The 20,580-nt window shown below is 44.3% G+C and overlaps 1 protein-coding gene across 2 annotated transcripts in view; it reads right to left on the minus strand.

The window, feature by feature from the left end:
• The window catches only part of ARHGAP32 (Rho GTPase activating protein 32), a 445,777-nt gene that overhangs the window by 375,961 nt on the left and 49,236 nt on the right, over positions 1-20,580 (minus strand). The window lies entirely within an intron of this gene.

Raw genomic sequence — 20,580 nt, forward strand, 5'->3', positions numbered from 1 at the left:
CAAAGACTGAGTGGGTATGAAGTCATCCTCCTATTCAATCCAAACCTGAAAATAAAAAGTTCAAACATAAACTCAGGCCCAGCTCCAATTTTGAATGCCTTATTGGGTCTTAAAGGAGAACAGGATGACTTACCACCACCTCATGACTTTACACAATCAATACATCAGGACACTTCACCTAGAGCAGACATGCTTTCAGTACCATTTCCACTGCACAAACAGTTTTTGTTGATGGCTCTTGCAGCAGACCAAGTGATAATGTCTATCATGCGGGATATGCTATCCCGAGGCCAATCCAATACCCTATCAGTCTGCACAAGCTGCTGAATTGATAGCATTAACCCATGGATGCCAGCTGTTTGCAGGAAAAGAGGTAAACATTTACACCGATTCCAGGTATGCTCATGGTGTGGTTTGAGACCATGGTGTAATATGGCTTCGCAGAGGATATGTGGCAGCAGATGGAAGGAGCATCTCACACTCTGACCTAGTCACAGCATTACTAGATGCAATTCAGTTGCCTTCAAAACTAGCTATCATGCACTGTAAGGCACATACAGGCCAAATGACTGATATAGCCAAAGGTAATGCACTAGCTGACAGATTTGCTAAAGAAGCTGCATCTACACAAAAGGCAGACATTCAAATGCCCATGCTAACACCTCAGCCATGTTCCCTGAAAGAGGCACATTGGTTCACAGAACTGCAGGCTTTTGCCACCCCTGATGATATTGCGCAATGGAACTGTGATGGGATGGTACAGAAGGATCCTAAAACAGGATTAATCTGCAAAGAGGGGAAACTGTGTATTCCTGTTGCTAGCGCCTCCCTGTTCATTGCACAATACCATGGACTGGGTCACAAGGGCTGGCAGGCCGCATGTGAACTCCTAGATGCAGATTTTTTCATTGCAGGATTACATAATCTAGTCAAAGCTTTTGTAAGGAGATGTGTCACTTGCATTAGGAACAATCCAACAAACCCAAAGAAATCAAAGCATGAACATCTTGAGTACCCAACAACACTGTTTACCCATTTACAGATAGACTTTACACATATGCCCAAAGAAGGAAAGAAACAACAATACCTTTTGGTCACAGTGGACATGATGTCACGCTGGCCAGAAATCTTTGTCACCAACAATGAAAACGCACAAACTGTAGTGAAGATCCTCACACAGGAAATTATTCCTAGATGGGGATGTCCATTGCAAATAAATTCAGATAATGGCCCAGCTTTCACAGCTAAAATCTGCCAAGATCTTGTAAAAGTACTAAAAATAGACTGGAAATTTCACCTCCCCTACCATCCACAGAGTTCAGGGATTGTAGAGAGAATGAATAGAACAATTAAAGACAGGATAAGGAAAGCTACGGGTGGGAATTTTGGCAAGTGGAAAAAAGTTCTCCCAGCTGTACTAGCTGAAATCAGAATGACCCATCACAGTGACGGGTTATTCCCCCTTTGAGGTACTCATGGGTAGGCCATTCCCCACACCATGGGCTAATCATTCTTTGATGGCGGAGAAAGGTGATTTGGAACAAATACAGGAGGAATATGTAAAAAAACTGATTGAAACTCTTGATATTTTTAAAAAGAAGAGTTGCTCGCACCTCTCCTTCACAGGTACCAACCCACCCGTTCCAGGTCGGAGATCAAGTTGTGGTCCAGAGGCTTCAGAAAGGTCGAAAGCCGCAAGAGGTTCCATTCGGACCAGTGACCAAAGTGGTAGCCGTCACCAGGACCGCCATCCTTACCGAGGAAAGTCCTACTTGGATCAATGCCAGCAGAGTAAAAAGGTTGATCTAAGCCCAGGAATTGAAGAAAGGCTGAAAAGACGCGAAGCAGGTTTTTTTTAAGCCCTCAAAAGACAAGCACAGAAATAAAAGACTGTGATGTCACTCATTTCACAACAGACTTCTGGGATAGCCTTCTGGTGATGTTTCTACTTCTGATCTTTGTCCCAGTGTGGATAATAACCAACTATCTTTCATCCTGATGACTTAGGTGCCATGAAACTCATATGTGGTAAAAGCGAAACACACACCAACCATACAGACTTTCACCTCATAAATCGCAGTAAAATAGATGTCTCTAATGAATTGATCAAAGAAACAGGTTTTTCTGGAAAAATGTTACTGTTAAAATTTAAATATGCTTATGCTAGAAAGTCAGGATATGAAAAATGCTGGATTTGTAGTACGTTACACCCAGAAACTGCTAAGATCCTACTTTTAGCTATCCCTCTAAACCTTGAGTCATTATTGGAAAATACTCTCGTCTTAAGTATTAAGAATGTCTCAGAAGGGTACCGCAATCAGAGTATTATGTTTTACACTTTAGGAAGGACACATGAACCCGAGTGGTGTGTTCAGTTAGGCAATACATCCAACGGAATAGGTATGTGTTCCAAGTCAGTATTTAACATTTCAAAGGGTATTCCCTTCCACAACAGTAAAATTATCATAGGTCAGGGCTCGACAAAACCCGGGCGCCCGGTCGCATTTGCGACTAGAATTCCAGACCTGGCGCCTGGGGCAGCACAGCTGGGGGTATGCTGTCTCCGTGGCCCCCCCCCCCCCGGCGCGATCGCGTCGGGCCGCGCCGCCGCCGGCCGGTAATTTAGCCCCCGGCTTTGAGGCCTTCTACGATCCTATGGTTCCTTCTGTAATCTGGCGCCCTCTTGTGGTGGCCGCTGGAATTACAACCAGCAATGCTAATGGATGTAATGATAATTTTCCCTGCCTGCCAGCCTATCTTTCTTCCCTTTACTCAGAACCCCTAAAAATTATATATATATTTTATTCTAACACCCTAGAGAATAAAATGGTGGTCGTTGCAATACTGTCTGTCACACCGTATTTGCACAGCGGACTTACAAGCGCACTTTTTTGGGGAAAATGTATTTAATAAAAAAAAATAAAAAAATAAGACAGTAAAGTTAGCCCAATTTTTTTTAATATTGTGAAAGATAATGTTGCGTCGAGTAAATCGATACCAAACATGTCATGCTTCAAAATTGCGCCCGCTCATCGAATGGCGACAAACTTTTACCCTTTAAAATCTCCATAGGCGACATTTAAAAAATTCTACAGGTTGCACTTTTTAAGTTACAGAGGAGGTCTGGGGCTAGAATTATTGCTCTCACTCTACCGATCGCAGCGATACCTCACATGTGTGGTTTGAACACCGCTTTCATATATGCGTTCGCTTCTGCACGCAAGCTTGGCGGGACAGGGCGCGTTTAAAATATTTTTATTTTATTTTAACTTTTATTTTTATTTTTTTCACTGTTCTTTAAAAAAAAAAAAAAAAAAAAAAATGTGTGTCACTTTTGTTCCTATTACAAGGAATGTAAAAATCCCTTGTAATAGAAAAAAGCATGACAGGTCCTCTTGTATATGAGATCTGGGGTCAGAGAGACCTCACATCTCATATTTACACTAAAATGCAATTTAAAAAAAAAATTGTCATTTGAAAAAAAAAAAAAAAATGTCCCTCTAAGAGCTATGGGGGGCAATGACTTGGAGACAGGTGGGGGGCTTGGGGCTATCTTCCCCTCACTTGTCTCCATGTCAGGCCAGGGACAGGTCCGGATCGCCGTCACGGACCTGGCTCCTAACTTTTTTAGCTGGCTCCTAGATTCCAAGCAAATTTGTCAACCCCTGTCATAGGTCATATGTGTAGTTACAAAAATCAATCCCTTAACAACACCATTAGTGAACTTACTACATACAGGAACACAACCTCTGGTATACTTGTGCGTAAACTTGTTAGTGCTGCATTTGAGACTGGAGCTGAGCCCCAAAGTCGTTTTCTAAGAAGTTTTTCATTGGGAAACAATACATACATATGCTGTGGTAAAAAATTTGTTACCCATGGATCCCTGCAGGAGTGAAAGGATGGTGTTATATAGCACAGTTGGTACCAGTCATGTCAGCCCTAGGCCAGAATCAGGAACATCACATAAAAGTTACTTCAAGTCCAGTACATAGGTTAACTTATAAATACAAGAGAAAAAACCCACCTAAACTACACTAGTCTAAGCCCCTGTACACACGGTCGGAGATTTCGACAACCAAATCCGTCGGATTTTCTCCGTCGGATTTTGTCCGTCGGATCTTGTCCGAAACTGTTGCATACACACGGTCGGACTAAGTTGTGGAAAAATCCGATCTTTCAGAACTTGATGACGTAATTTCGTTACGATGGGACTACATTCAGGCTAGTAGCCAATAGCTTTGATGTAGGAATTTGATCTGAGCATGCGTGGCACTTGGTCCGATCAAAATTCGCTACACATGATCGGAGTATGTCCGACCGGCCCAGTTGGTCGGGAAATATTTCCAACATGTTGGAAAATTGGGTCCGACGGAATCAGTCCGATGCATACCACACACAGTCGGATTGTCCGACGACACGGTCCGATAGGACACATTCCGACTGATTCTCCGACCGTGTGTACGAGGGCTTATAAATGATGTTATGGAAAAAAACTCCCAAGATATAGGACTACTCAATGTCAAGCTCAAAGCAATTAGAAGACAACTAGAGTTACACGAATTGGCTATTGAAAGCATGAGTGCAGCTCTGACAGGTTTATGTGAAATGACCCAAGAATATGAATGTTGTACATGGTTTCACAATACCAGCCTGGAAATCCCAGACTACTATGACGTACGAACCCCTTTTCTAGTTTGGGTTTAGGTGGAATGTTTTCATGGTTAAAGGACATAGTGATTATGATCATAGTACTATTGTCAGGATTGATAGGCTACATGATTTTCAAGCTTATTTTACTTTGTATTAGCAAATGCACTACACCAGACCAACCTTCTCACGCATATACACAATATCTGCAGCTTTATGTAAATGAATATAACAAACGTAGCAAGAACCGTCGATTTCAGGAGGTTGCGGATCTGTAGAAAGTCATTCCATGACTTTAAGAGGGGGTTGAAAGGTTATGTTAAGCATCCATCTTGTTTCTGTCAGCCATCTTAATATTCACAAACTTCCATTTTACAATATGTACAGTTTGAACACCCCTTTATCTTCTCAGATAACTGTCTCAACATGAGATTCTTCTAACTCATTTGTTCTCACACACTTATCTAAAACTTTCGCATATTTTCTCAGCATTCCTTCAGCTACTGGAGAAATCATGAACTGTCTCACGTTTTGTTATCTTTTTCTCACATTCTTTTAGCCAGCTTAGAACAATGAACAAAACCTTTTTTGTCTTGACCAGCTGTAACCATCTTAATTTCTACTGCGCATGTCTTATTCTGTGTGACGTGTAATTTACTATATGAATCGCTTTGTGATAACTCAATACAATTAGTTCTCAAAAGACAGCATGGTGTGAGTGTCGTTTTATATGTTCTTTGAGAACTGATTCCGGATATATCTGAAATTATACAATACATTGGATCTGAGGTCTGAGAGGTTTAAGGGACCACCCTAGACACAGGATTAACCCTTTCAAGTATGACTTTTTTTTTTTTTTTAAATAAACAAAGCTTTACAGTCATTTTAAATGTTTTGTCTCTTCCATACATTCTGCTGGAGAGCTTGAGCATTTGAAAAACAACAGACTTGCTGGCTGGCTCACCAAAAGAAGGCCTAAAAAAAGAAAACAAATGCTGCCATCACACCTAAAGAATTGGAATACAATGAATGTTTGCTTTTGGATTTCAATTAAATGCATAATTAAAGCTGAAACAGCTAAATACACAGATTTAATAAGGGAAAAGTTTTTACCTGATGACATAAAGGCCAAAAAAAAAACGTGAATGTGTTTCACAAATAAAAAATGCAAGGAATGCTTCACATCTGGTGTGCAGAAAGTACAGAGAAAATGTTGCAGAAAAATTTTCAGGTGTACCCAGACACCCCCACATGTGTCCCCACTCACCAAATCACGATGACACCCAGCTTTGCAGTCTGGGAGTCGAAATAGGCTTATAGCGATATCCAGAGGATGTTGCAGGATGGCAGGTTCGCTGATGAGATGATAAACGATTAATACTCAGCCATACAAAAACAGGTACCCAAAAAGGAAGAAAAAAAAAGGGGGGACCAATATGTTCAGACTGGAGATTTATTGCAGATAAAAGGTTATACTTACAAAAGTAAGTTAAAATCAGGCATTGAACATAAAACATGTAAACAGGGCTGCGAAAAATATATATTAAATGTCCATAATCTATGGAAGACAATCCGAAAAGCTGCAGGTGGATAGATGTAGATCGATAGATCTGATATTCAGTGATCCCTTCACCACATAAAAGTATGGCCTCTCCCCTCCAACCTTCGACCTAAAAGGTCACTATGCAGTAAACGATCGGCAGGATACGCACATCTTAAGACCAACAATCTATTGGCAATCACTATAATGTGAACGAACGGTGAAGCAAACAGGTCCTCGTATCATGGAAATATCGGGATCTGAAGTTTCAAAAGGTCATTTGTAAAAAAGAGAACATACGATCTAATGCTCTCTGTATTGCATTTTTAATAATAAAAAACGAACGGAATTGCACTTACAAAATATCGCACTCAAGCCGAGTGCTAGGCAGCCAGACAACAATATGTATAAATCCGATGTGATGGCTGCGGGTAACGTCGCACGAGACACCTGACCACTCGTTATGTCCGTAGGCGGGACTTCCTCAGCGCAGGGCAGGGTGTACGCAGAGGGCCCGCAAATGTGTATAAATAACCATAGAAACCCACAGTCTGCCTATCAGTGAACCCGGAAATCACGGCCTAATCACCGCTATTGGCTCCAATTGCATACACTGGTGACAAGGGTAACATATAAAATAGAAAAGTATAAAATATAAACACCAAAACAATAACCCTTTTCAATCCTTTAGTGTAATTAATATTACATTAATGATCAGTTAAAATGTAATATATAAGAGAGGAGCTAAAACGCCTAAAAGATATATAGGAGACAAAAACATCTGACTTAAAGGGGTACTCTAGACTATAAAATCAAATTACAGTAAAGTATAAGACGTCTGCCCGCAACCATCACATAGGTACATAATGATTATCAAACACGTACAAAAAATAATAATAAAAAAAATATTAAAAAATCATCTATTAGAAATAAAACAATTAATATCAAAATAAACATTCATTCCAGCAGGAGTCATAACTTTAGTCTCAAAAGTCCAATGCGATTCTCTGCGACTCAACTGCCGGATATAGTGGCCACCTCTCCAATGCCGAGCGACTTTTTCAATGCCCCAAAATTTCATACATTTGGGGTCCCTGTTGTGACACATCCTGAAATGCTGCGATACACTATGGGTCTTGAAACCCCTTTTTATATTACTAATATGCTCTCCCACCCTTACATGTAATGCTCTGGACATGCGGCCTACGTATTGTAGCCCACAGTCGCATTCAAGCATATATACTACTCCTTCAGAGGCACAGGTAATTAAACTTTCGATTTGTACTGTTTACCTGTAACACTGGCCACAAAGTCCACATGTGGCACACCTCCCACACCCATAAAAGCCAGACAAAAAATTAAATAATTTATTGTCTGCAATTTTAGGTGGGTCACTAACACCAGGTGCCAAACGATCACAAAGCGAGGGAGCTTTACGGTATATAAATGCAGGCTGATCTGGAAGAACAGGTCCTAGGATCCTGTCAGACTTCAAAATGGGCCAATATTTGGCTAGAATTCTCTCCATTTTCTTGTGTTGGATACTATAGTCCATCACAACTTTAAAACCCGAGGAGGTGTCGGTAGTTCCGACATTGGTAATTTTATCAGCCACAATAGACTTTCTATCTATAAGTCTAATGTTCTCAATTTCCGCATTGATGGTAGATTGCACCCTTTTTGGTTAAAACGATTGGCTAAGAAAATCAGGCATTGAAATGATCAGAGGATGCAGCAAACACCAACTGCAACATCCTCTGGCTATCGCTATCAGCCTATTTTGATACCCAGACTGCAAAGCTGGGTGTCGTCGTGATTTGGTTCGAGTTTATATATCTAGATTATATATTTCCTAAATGTTTTTACCTGCCACGTGATTTGCATTTCTCTCCAATAAGTCCTGAAATTGACATAACTCACTATCCTGCCTAGCACACATAACCTGTGAATAGGGGAGAAAATCCTGTGATTGATCAGACTCTCCTCCATTCACTGATCATGGTAAAGGCAGTTTAATCAGTAGGAAATAGGGTTATCTGCATTTTGCCGATAGAAAAGAAAGGTGCCCAAAATGGACACTGAAAAACGTATGAGATTTTGCAGTGATTTTCACAGGTCATGCGACTCAAAAACTGCTTTTTGGATGCATTTTTTGTCATGCTTTCAATGCATTTAAACGGCGAGGTGCATTACACCGCAACTGCAGCGCAATGGACCAGTGTGAAGACAACCATAGAATTTAAAGGAATGCATTTTTCTTTAACTTTTGTTTTTGTACTTTTTTTTTTTTTTTTAACGCAAAAGCGCCTCAAAAATGAATTATTAAAAAGTTGAATATAACACAAATATATATATTTATTTTTTAAACTGTCCATTTCAGTTTTCAGCCAAGAGCATCCTGAATTTTCAGTGCACCACTATTGATCACTGAAATATTTCTCAATGGAAGAGAGGACAGGAAGGGGTGGATCCTCATCCTGTTTTCTCCTCAAACGCAAATTGTCTAAGTTTGGGTCAGCTCACCTGCACCTGTACAGCTGTCAAATTGAGATGAGCAACTATGTCCGTGCAGCTGCTGCATCCCAATAAAAATGAATGGGCTGCCCACACACAGCACTTGATGGCTGAAGCATTCATTCACAGCCCACGTGAATGAGCCCTAAGAATGGGTAAGCTGAAATATAAAAAAAAAAATTTGGGTATTGCTATAATAATGTATTAACGATTACAGAGCTGCATTATTCTGTGTCTGATAAAATCCTTGTACATACCTTATGAACTGGATGATGGCTAAGCTTGGCTTCCATAGCCTCTTATAAGGACTCTTAAAACGGAATTCCACTCATTTTTCTGTTTATTAAAGGTCAGCAGCTACAAAAAGTGTAGCTGCTGACTTTTAAATGAACACACTTACCTGTCCCTCGGTCCAGCTATGTGGCCGCCCGAAGACTCATTTCTCTCCCTCTCCTTGGCGCTGCCAATGCAAGTGTGGACACTGGGCTGTGACAGCTTGCCAGCTTCACAGCCGGGTGCACACTGCGTATGCGTAAGTCGCGCTGCACGTCCCGAATGTATGGGTTTTGCAGGGAGGGGGAGAGGAGGAGTCGCCTAGGTGGCTCGAGCGGAAGTTGGAGCTGGGTACCTGTCAAAATTAGGTACCCACTCCCACCCCCCCAAAAAATACAAAAAATAACATGCCAAATGTGGCATGTAAGGGGGTGAGGAGTCCTTAAAAGCGGAAGTCCCACTTTTGGGTGGAACTCTGCTTCAAGTTGGCCATGCTCTCAACGGGCACTGTATGAAGTATGATCAGTATATGGGCTTCCCCTTGTCTAACAGTTTAGTTCACATTTACAGAAAAAAAATGAAAAGGTGAACTAACATTGGACACTCTCCCCAACCCGTCCCCCCCCCCCTCCGGGGCTGCCCAGGGTTTGAAATCCCTTCTCTTCTAATTTTTGCCCACCAGCACTAAGGGAGAAAAAGCACGGGCATTTTTTCTGTAAGAGTGACCTAACACTTTAAAGCGCAACACTTTTGATGAGAAAAAAAACATTCTGGGTGAACATTGCAAGGATTATAACCAACTTTGATGCAGGGGGGGCGTGGCTTAGCGGCGAATGTAGGAAGACGTGCTTACCTTGAGCTCCGCCGGCCATCCGTGATTCCATCCTTCCAGTCTGCCCTGAAACGCCGTTTTCGGGGCCCCTACCTCCTGCCACGCTAGGTGAAACATCCCGGACCACCGCGGTACATCCCGGGACCCTCGCTGTGATGTCCAGACGCCATACCGGAGGGAAGGGGCTGACGGACCCCCCAGGCCAAGATGGCGCCGGTGCGCGGCGCGCAGCCAAAGACCAATACAAGGAAGCAGCACAGAAGCTCCTCTATGGCGGTAAATCATACAAGGATGCCCTGGCGGGCCAGCCCTCTCCTCAAGCTACCCCTGGAGGCTCTCCTGAGGCGGATGACACAGTTCCCTTGGAGGATGAGGATGGATTGTCTGCAGCATGGCAAACAGTGAGTACACCCAGGGACAGTGTTAGGCCTGAAACACAGACCATCCCCTCCCCAGCGCTGGAAAATGAGCCTACACTAAGGGACATATTCACTGCTGTCACCTCCTGTAATCACTCTATTGCAGCCCTCTCTGAGGACATTAAAGGGGTTAAAGCTGAAATAACGTTTGTCCGCCATGACATGCAAAAGCTCAGGGAGAGAACAGCTGCATTGGAAGGTAGCACAGTAGAGGATGACCTGGCCCCCATGCAAAGGGATCTAAAATATAATTGCCATCTTACTGAACAGCACGCTATGCGACTTGATGAGATGGAAAATCGCATGAGATGCAATAATATTCGCGCTGTGGGGATTCCGGAACGTATTGAGGGTAAAAACCCGGTAGACTTTATTGAAAATTGGTTGCTTGCCACCTTTGGTAAAGAAGCCTTGTCACCGCTTTTTGCAGTGGAACGTGCCCACCGGGTGCCGTCTCGCCCCCTACCTCCGGGCAATCGTCCCAGGCCCTTCTTGTTTAAACTCCTCAACTATAAAGACAGAGACACCATTCTTTCTAAAGCGCGGGGGTTGTCGGACAAGATGGAGATTGAGAATTCCAGGATTTCACTATTTCCGGATTTTTCAGCAGAGCTCCAGAAGAAGCGTGCAACATTTCTTGAAGTTAAGAGACGCCTTCGGGACCTTAACGTTCAATATGGAATGCTATATCCAGCCAGACTCAGAGTTACGGCACTGGGTTCAACGCACTTTTTTGATCGCCCCGCGGCGGCAGCACAGTGGCTTGACCAGGAGTACAACGCACTCAAAGCCGCCAAACTTCAAAGATCTCCTCCACGCTAACGGCACATTTAAACAGGCTGACTGGACTTCCACTTTTACAAGACCGGCAGAAGGCTGAGGTTTGTGGTTCCACTGTAACCCTACTAGAACTACAACATGTCTGCATATGTGAAACCCCGCTTGTCATCTGGGAGAGTCCTCTCTGGGTGTTTCCATGGCCTTCCCCCAGCCCCCAAGTTTCGGATGGGGCCTATTATTCTGCTATCTTCCCCGTGTGTGAGCCCCATGGGCTTTAATACAGAAGATGCTACGGTTTTTTGTTGTTTAACTGTTTTTCTTTTCTTTTTATTTTTGCTTCATTTTTTCTCTCTCAGGATCGCAACGGACAAGGACTATTTTCCGGCCTGTCTGCACCCATCTGGGCGCCTCTTCCTAGCTGCGACAGCTCCTGTCGGACTTTTTTCTCTCCAGTCTTGGGACATCTCAGGTGATGCAACTTCCCAGTCGCTAGTCGCTGATAAATGTGTGTTAATTGCCTTCTTCCTCCCTGGTGGTTTACGACTGTTATTATGGTTACTCTTACTTGCACTTATGTTTTGTATTTCTGATGGCTAAGATTAGATTTCTTTCTTGGAATGTTAGGGGACTAGGCAGTCCGGTGAAGAGGCTGGCGGTGCTTAGGCACCTTAAAGATATGAAGGCTGACATTGTGTGTCTGCAGGAGACACATTTTGCTCCTGCTGGTACTCCTAGCCTGGGTTCTAGACAGTATATCCACCAATACCATTCCACATACTCTGCCTATGCAAGAGGAGTGAGTATCCTAATTAAACAGCATGCACGCTTCTCCTGCTCCCAACAGGTTATTGATCCGGGGGGGAGGTACATTTTTTTGCTGTGTAAGCTTGCTACTATACAATGCATTATTGCCAATGTTTATATCCCGCCGCCGTATTCGGCAGAGATTCTTAGGCGCCTAGCTGGGTTTATGGCACAGTTCCCTGGCATACCCCTGTTGGCGATGGGTGATTTTAACAACTATGTCAACGGTCTGTGGGATAAGATTCCAACTCCTCCGGTAGTCCCCTCACGCCCTAATGGCGATACTCCTTTTGCAGCTCTGTTAGCTGAACTCGGGCTGGTGGATGTCTGGCGGAAAGCCCACCCCTACTCCTGTTTATATTCCTGTTGCTCTCCAGCGTTTGGGAGCTTGTCCAGAATAGACCTGGGACTGGGAAACTCCGCCCTCCTCCCCCTAATTAGAGATTCTGGTTATGGGGTTAGACATATATCCGACCACTCTTCTTTGTGGATTGAGATGTCCCTATCTACTGACCACGCACCTAGGAGTTGGAAGCTTAACCCCTTTTGGCTTGCATTATTCCCGCAGCCTGACCCCATTACAAGTGCTCTTAAACTTTTCCTGCAGGACAATTTAGGCTCGGCAGCTATAGATGTAGTCTGGGATGCAACTAAGGCCTTCCTTAGGGGACAATTTATCACTACTATAACTGATATAAAACGGAACACTAAAGCTTGGGAAATAGAGGTCGGTAGAGCACTTAGAGAGTCGGAGCAGGCCTATGTTGACAACCCCTCGGAGGACACTAAGAGGGCTTGGTTGGGAGCGCAATCTATGTCTAGACAAGTAACTTTACAACTGGCAGAAAATAAAAGGTTTTTCCTCCAACAAACACACTTTGAGGAGGGGGAATCGACGGGCCATATGCTGGCTCTGCTGGCGGGGACCCAGGGTTCCGCGCCTATGACTCACTCACTGTGCGATTCGCAGGGAGTGACCCATTCGGACACCCCTGGGATCTTGCGGGTATTTCGATCCTTCTATGCAGACCTGTACTCCTCTAAGGTGCAGCCCGGTGATGGGGAGATTGGGGACTTTTTAAATGGGTGTGATATTCCATGCCTGTCTGCGTCGGACGGAGAGCTGTTGAACGCCCCCTTAACGGAGGAGGAATTGGCTTCTGCACTGGAACACTCTCATAATAACAAAGCTCCGGGGGCGGATGGTCTCCCATCCGAGGTATACAAGCGTTATGCCGGGGTTCTTTTGCCAACCCTTTTAAAAGTGTTTAACAACGCCCTAGAGACGGGGGTCCTACCTGCCTCTATGAATGAAGCAATCATAATTGTACTTCTGAAACCGGGTAAGGTAGCAACATCACCGGACGCATATAGGCCAATCTCCTTGCTCACGACAGACGTTAAACTATTAGCTCGGGTCTTGGCAACGAGATTATCTCTGGTAATACACAAACTGATCCATAGGGATCAATCAGGATTCATTCCCTCACGTTCCACTGCCCTAAATATTCGCCGTTTATTCTTGAACCTACAGGTTCCTGTGGATAACCCCGGTAATCAGGCCATCCTCTCGCTGGACGCGGCTAAGGCCTTTGATAGTGTTGAGTGGCCTTATCTGTGGAAAGTGATGGAGCGGATGGGGCTGGGCAGCACATTTATTAGTTGGGTCCGACTGTTATATGCCAAGCCTACGGCTAGAATCAGAGCTAATGCGGAGCTCTCCGACCCATTCGTGCTGCACAGAGGCACGAGACAGGGGTGCCCTCTGTCGCCCCTGCTCTTTGCCATGGCGCTTGAACCACTTGCAGCCAGAATGAGATCGGCTCAGGATATTGTGGGTTTCTGCAGGACCACTGGAATGGATGTGGTATCGCTCTACGCTGATGACACGCTTATATACCTGGGGGACACCCAGGGCTCCCTTACGGCCACCATGAACCTGATTACCCTATTTGGTACATTGTCAGGTTTTAAGATTAACTGGGACAAATCTGTACTGATGCCCTTGTCCCCTCTAACGGCTCCCTTACCCCCTTGTGCAAACATGATCCAGACGGTTACATCCTTTAAGTATCTGGGGGTGCAGATATCCCCCGAGGTGACGGAATATGCCAAACTGAATCTTATGCCATTGTTACTTAAGTTCAGAGATAAATGTAAGATCTGGTGTAAACTACCATTATCGGTGGTGGGCAGGGTAAACCTCATTAAAATGGTGTGGGCCCCGCAGTTGCTCTATATTTGTCATAACTCCCCGACCTGGATCCCGAAACGTTGGTTCGATAAAATTGACTCTCAGTTTAGGGAATTAATATGGTGTAGAAAGACGGCCAGACTTAGTTTACTTACCTTGCAATATAATAAGGACGAAGGGGGGTTGGCACTTCCACACGCTAGGATGTATTTTTTTGCTTCGCAGCTCCAACACCTGGGTGGGTGGGGGTTGGATGACCCATTGGACCCGATCCGAAGGATATTGGCTGACACGGTCACCTCGGACACAGCATTGTCTAGATTGGAGGCAGGCTTCCCTCATATGGACAGGGGTTCCCCGACTGTTATACTGCTGAATACACTGTGGTCTCATGTTAAAAAACTGCTACGAATACGTGGCTTCCTTGCCCTCACCCCTATTTGGCGGAACGCTAATTATGGTGAACTTTTTAAGCTCAAGGGATTTGGTAACTGGAGTGAGAGTGGTCTTCAGTATCTCTCGCAACTGTATAGTGGACGGGTACTGAAGTCCTTTATGGAAATACAAGCGGAGTTTGACATCCCTCGTAGGGATTTCTTTAAATATTTACAGTTACGTCATGCGTTGCAGACACAGGCACGGAGTGTGCAGCTCTCCCTAACAGACCATCCTGTGGTGAAGGAGATATTTATGCAGATTGACCGTAAAGGCATGATCTCTAGGGGGTATGCTATGCTTCTTGACGCGGTGCAGGACCCGGCACGTCTTCCATGTCGGCAGAGGTGGGAGGCGGACCTGGGGCCCATGGACGCGGAGACCTGGAGCCTCTGCTTGTCATCCGCTCCGTTGGTGTCGGTATCGGCCTCCCATAGGCTCTCCCACCTATATTTACTACATAGGACCTATAGAACTCCAGTTAAACTGCACAGTTGGGGTGTTAGAGGGTCTCCCCTTTGCCCTAAATGTATGCGGGACCATGGGGATCTTATGCACATGTTCTGGAGGTGCCCGAAACTAAAACGATATTGGGCGGGAATTTTTGACACTATATCCTCAGTGTTCTCTGTTGGTATCCCGCGGTGTCCGTTGGTCTGCCTGCTGGGGGCCCTGGATGAGGAATCATTGACACCCTCGGCCCATACAGCCATTATCAGGTTACTATATGTAGCTAGAAAATTGATAGCGAGACTATGGATAACCCACAGGGTTCCCACCAGGCAGCAATGGATAGAACAGGTGAACCAGATGCTGATCAGAGAAAAGATAACATACCAACACAGAAACGCACCGCACAAATTTAATGCCATGTGGGGGGGGGTGGCTTGAGGTCCCGGGACTAGCTCCCCACCAACTTATACAGGACAGACTTTTACAGGGTTAACTGAAGGTCCTAGGACCGGTATATGGAGGTACATAAATGGTCATGTTTCCAGGATGGGTCTAACTCTATGTCTCTCCCTTATCCGGTAATTGTACGGGGTGTAGGGAGACACCAATGGGACTGTGTGCTGGGCGGTGGGCCGTAGTATATATGTAAGATACCTATGCGGCTGTTTCCTGATGCGGAGTGGTCTATGAGAGAACGATACTTTTGTTTTTACTTTTGGTTCCTTTTTTCTTTTTCTCTACCTCCTTTCTTCTTTATTTTTTGGTTTTATTGATATTTTCCATGTCTCAACAGTTTTCAAACCGAACCTATTTGTATTTCTATATTCTCTGTATACTTTTGGATGTAAAAACCAATGCTACTGTAAGACTGTACTTTACTCCTATGTTTGGTTTGTACCATAAGTGTTTTACAATAAAAACTTATTTGATTTAAAAAAAAACTTTGATGCAGATTCCTACATTTTGTTATTCTGAAGTAATCCCCGTGCGTTTGTCTGTGCATCTGTACTCAGTGGGTCTAATGGGAGGGGTTCCATAATTAACTGTCAGGTGTGCAGCTGCAGGGCACTAACAAGGAAATCTGCTGGGCCTGCATCCCTTTAGACGTGTTCCTATTGAAAGTATCTCTCCAAAAAATGAAATTTTTGTTTTAGGGGAGGCCTGAAATCTGACTTGCATCTTAGGCAGACTTCTGGGAAAATTGGTGAGCCAATCACACAAACAGGAAATGAGGTTACTGGGTGAGTGGCAAGTACACACTCTGTGTACAGAACAAATCCATGTAGCCATATTGCAATGCATTCTCAGAAAATTACAGCGGCTGCAGACTGAAAAGGAAAGGTAATTTTTAATAACATTCAATTAGAATATGATTAGTGTCACAATTATATGTGCTAAAAAAAATTCTCTTTATTTGCGATTTTTTTTCCCCCATGAAAGTAAAGTTACCCTTTAACCACTTAATAACCGGCCTATAGCCGATTAACGGCTATAGGTCGGTTTGCTATCTCTGAGAGGCCGTTAATTAACGGCCTCCCGGAGAATCGTTCGTGCGCGCCCCCTGGGGCGCGCACGCCGGAACATCCGTGCTCGCCGAGTTCACGGGACCCGGCGCAACACGGATCGCGGTAAAGGACCAATGGCAGCGGTCCTTTACCACGTGATCGCTCCGTCCAATGACGGAGCGATCACAAATGTAAACAATTCGGCTTGCCGGGTCAAGCTAAGGTCATCAGTCTCCTCTCCTCACACCGATGCAGCGTGAGAGGAGAGGAGAACATTCCAGTGAAAATAAAAAATAACCGTGAGTGCCCAGCAGTGCCCAAATAGTGCCACAACAGTGCCAGAACAGTGCCAGACCAGTGCCAGACCAGTGCCATCTATCACCTGTGCCACATCTGTGCCACCTCTGTGCCACCTCTGTGCCACCTCTGTGCCAGCAGAGCCACCCCAGTGCCACCCCAGTGCCACCCCAGTGCATACCAGTGCCACTACAGTGCATACCAGTGCCATACCAGTGCCACACCAGTGCCACCTGTGCCCATCAGTGCCACCTGTGCCCATCAGTGCCACCTGTGCCCATCAGTGCTCATCTGCGCCACTGCAGTGCCACATCAGTGCCGTCTGTGCCCACCAGTGCCGCCTGTGCCCACCAGTGCCGCCTGTGCCCACCAGTGCCATCTGTGTGCTAATCAGTGCCACCAGAGCCACACCAGTGCCACCAAAGTCACTATAGTGCCCATCAGTGCCACCTGTGCCCATCAGTGCCACCTGCGCCCATCAGTGCCACCTGCGCCCATCAGTGCCACCTGTGCCACTGCAGTGCCCCATCAGTGCCGCCTGTGTCCATCAGTGCCGCCTGTGTCCATCAGTGGCGCCTGTGTCCATCAGTGCCCACCTGTGCCCATCAGTGCCCACCTGTGCCGCCTGTGTCCATCAGTGCCCACCTGTGCCGCCTGTGCCACGACAGTGTGTAGTGCTAAACATAAATCATCTGTGCACTCAAACAGTGACAAAAATGTTAAAAAAAGTAAGTGAAATATAAACCGTGAATGCAAATAACAATAATGATTAGTGTACATGCTGTGTAAAAGTCTAACACATGTGGTATCACCGTACTCAGGAGGAGCAGCAGAATGTATTTTGGGGTTTCATTTGTGGAATGTATATGCCGTGTGAGAGAAATAGCCTGGTAAAATGACAATTTGGTGTGAAAAAAAAATTAAAATAAAAAAAATCTTTATTTTGCAAAGAATTGTGGGAAAAAATTACAACTTCAAAAAACTAACCGTGCCACGTACTAAATACCTTGGAATGTCTACTTTCCAAAAAGGGGTCATTTGGGGGGTTTTTGTACATTACTGGCTTGTTAGGGTCTCCAGAAATGAGATAGACTGTCAGTACATCAGCTGTGATCAAATTGATACATTTTCAGTGATTGGCACCATAGCTTGTAGACCCTATAACTTTCACGCAGAATAAATAATATCCACTAATTTGGGTTATTTTTACTAAAGACATTTAGCAGTATACATTTTTGGCCAAATTTATGAAGAAAAATTACTTATTTGCAAAAAATTTTAATAGAAATGAAGAAAAATGCTTTTTTTTACAAAATTTTCGGTATTTTTTCATTAATAGCACAAAAAATAAAAAACGCAGAGGTGATCAAATACCACCAAAAGAAAGCTCTATTTGTGGGAAAAAAAGGACGAAAATTTCAGATGGGTACAGTGTTGCATGACCGAGTAATTGTCATTCAAATTGTGAGAGCACTGAAAGCTGAAAATTGGTCTGGTTATTAAGGGTGTTTAAGTGCCCAGTGGTCAAGTGGTTAACTTCAGTAGAAAAGAAATTTTGGAAAATTTTGGAAAACCAGCAGCTACAGCCATTTAGCTGCGGATCCCAACACTGGCCAGTGCCTCTGTCAGAATGCAATATTCTGGCTGGGGGGAGGAATATTTAATTCACCTCATTTGTGTGGATGAAGGAATCTGTAATAAAACTGTGTAAAAGCTTTTACGGTAAGTCCCCTACATGTGAACCTTCGAGTTGTGAACTTTCAAAGATACAAACATGTGCTTGCATCATTTTTTTTTTCATTCTACTCAGTGGGCTGAATAAAAACAAAATTACATGTCGCTGTACCAACACAAGCAATGTCGGTGTAGGGATCTCCCCAGCTGTTCTATTGTGCTCTGACAGGGGGACTCCCCGCACCAGAACACACAGATCATTGCTTGCAGCCTTTCTCTGCAAGCTCTGATCTTTGTTGCCCTTAAGAATGAGCTCCCGGAACAGAATCTGTTCGTAAGTAGGGGACTTCCTGTATACCGTTTTGCCAATTTAGATTCCCGGCTTTGAACCCCCTCCAAATCTTCAGTATCCCTACCCGACACTGCTCGCAAGGTTTGGGCTTACCACTGATTTATAAAGGGGATTAGCACCACTAGGCCATCATGGCTGAAACGCGTTAAAGAGGATGTAAACTCAAGTGCATAATTTTTACCTATTGGTAAGCCTATAATAAGGCTTATCTATTAGGTACTGTAAATATCTCCTAAATGTACACAGTCTAGGAGATATTTACATTACATGCAGCTGATGATGTCATTGGCACATACGCTCTGAAGGAACAGCATGCACGGGAGTGACGTCATTGTGGCTCCGGCCTCACACAGTGGGAGTCCGCGGACTTGGAAGTTAGACCAGGTGGAGATGGACACTGCTTCGCTTTCAGGTAAGTTCCACATAATATACTAGTATATTATGCCTTTACCTGCCAGGTCCTAAAAAAAAAAAAACAACCAGCAGTATACCTCCAACCCAACTGTATTGTTGTCATCTATAAAATTCAATAAATTGTCAGACTAATACAAGGCCAATTTTCTTACTAAATCCTGCACTTTTACCCACCGTGCAATACAACATGTCATCAAGAAAGGAAGGAATGAAGATGACAGGAGATAGAATGAGAAAAGGGGAGAGGCGAGAGGAAAGAAAAAATGGAGGAGAGATCAAACAGCAAAAAAAGAAAAAAAGATAAAGAAGAAATCAGGTACAGAGAAAGACAAAGAGAGGGAGGGAGAATAGAAGAAAACAGGGCGATAAGAGAACAAAGGTACTTTTATATACCACATGATTACAAGGGATGGCACACACGGCTCATTACATCGAACACACAGGTTTGAAGAATACATGGAGAAGCCCCCCCACCCCCTGATGCGGGGGCGGCATATAGGTCCAGTTATCCGATGCAATTTACAGCGCTGATGTCCTACTGAACAGGATCTGCTGGAGAGATACGGCCCACTGCCCTGGCCAGTCTTCCTGCCAGTCTGATCGATATCTATTTAGCAACAAGAAGCAGAATGAAACATTGCTTCCTAAAAGAGGCTTTTAACAGTCAATGCAAGTAAACGAGCGGTCAACAAAACGCAGTTGTGAGGTCAGTGAAGCAAGGCTTTTGTGGAGCAATTAAATGCTCACTAAATGAGCTTGGGGGAAAGAAAAAATGAGATGTCAGCAAATGCTGCAGCTGAATCTCCAGCCCAGGAATTGATGGATTTTTTTTTACACTGTCCAACACAAGATTCCTTCCCTGAAAGAAATTAACCTGCACATAATGCTATACAACCCAGCCTCCGCTTCCTCCCTTCCTGCCATTAACCACAATGTCCACAATTAAAGGGCCAGTACAACCAAGTCTGATGTTTTGGTTATTGGTGAATACTGACTGGCTCAATAATCCAACATTTACACCAGCTGAGGGATGTTCTTGCCAGGGCCCATCCATATTGAGAAAGTAATATAAATCTGTAATGGCTACAGCAGGTAGGTGGAGCTGGGAACCCCAATGCAGAGATCTCAACAGAGTCCAAGACATAAAAGAAGTTCAACCTGTTGGCATGTAACCAAAACTCCTATAACACTTACAGACCTATCATTCCTAGCCCTGACCACGCAGGAGAGTATTCATCACTCAGGAGCTTGAAATTAATAATTTTCTCTTCCTTTAGGTTGGGAATATATATATATATTAGATATTTAGATATCTGTATATAGCCTTTGATTAGTATTTTTGTGGGTTTATTGCACCCTTTTTAAAAGGCTTGGTTCCTGGGGCATTACCAGAGACTGGCGGGAACTTGTTTGCGTACCCCCTGGATGGTGCGAGGTTTCCCTT

Source organism: Lithobates pipiens, unplaced genomic scaffold, assembly GCF_037356315.1.
Source record: "Lithobates pipiens isolate NorthernLeopardFrog02 unplaced genomic scaffold, aLitPip1_a1.2 Scaffold_27, whole genome shotgun sequence".
Lineage (NCBI taxonomy): Eukaryota > Metazoa > Chordata > Amphibia > Anura > Ranidae > Lithobates > Lithobates pipiens.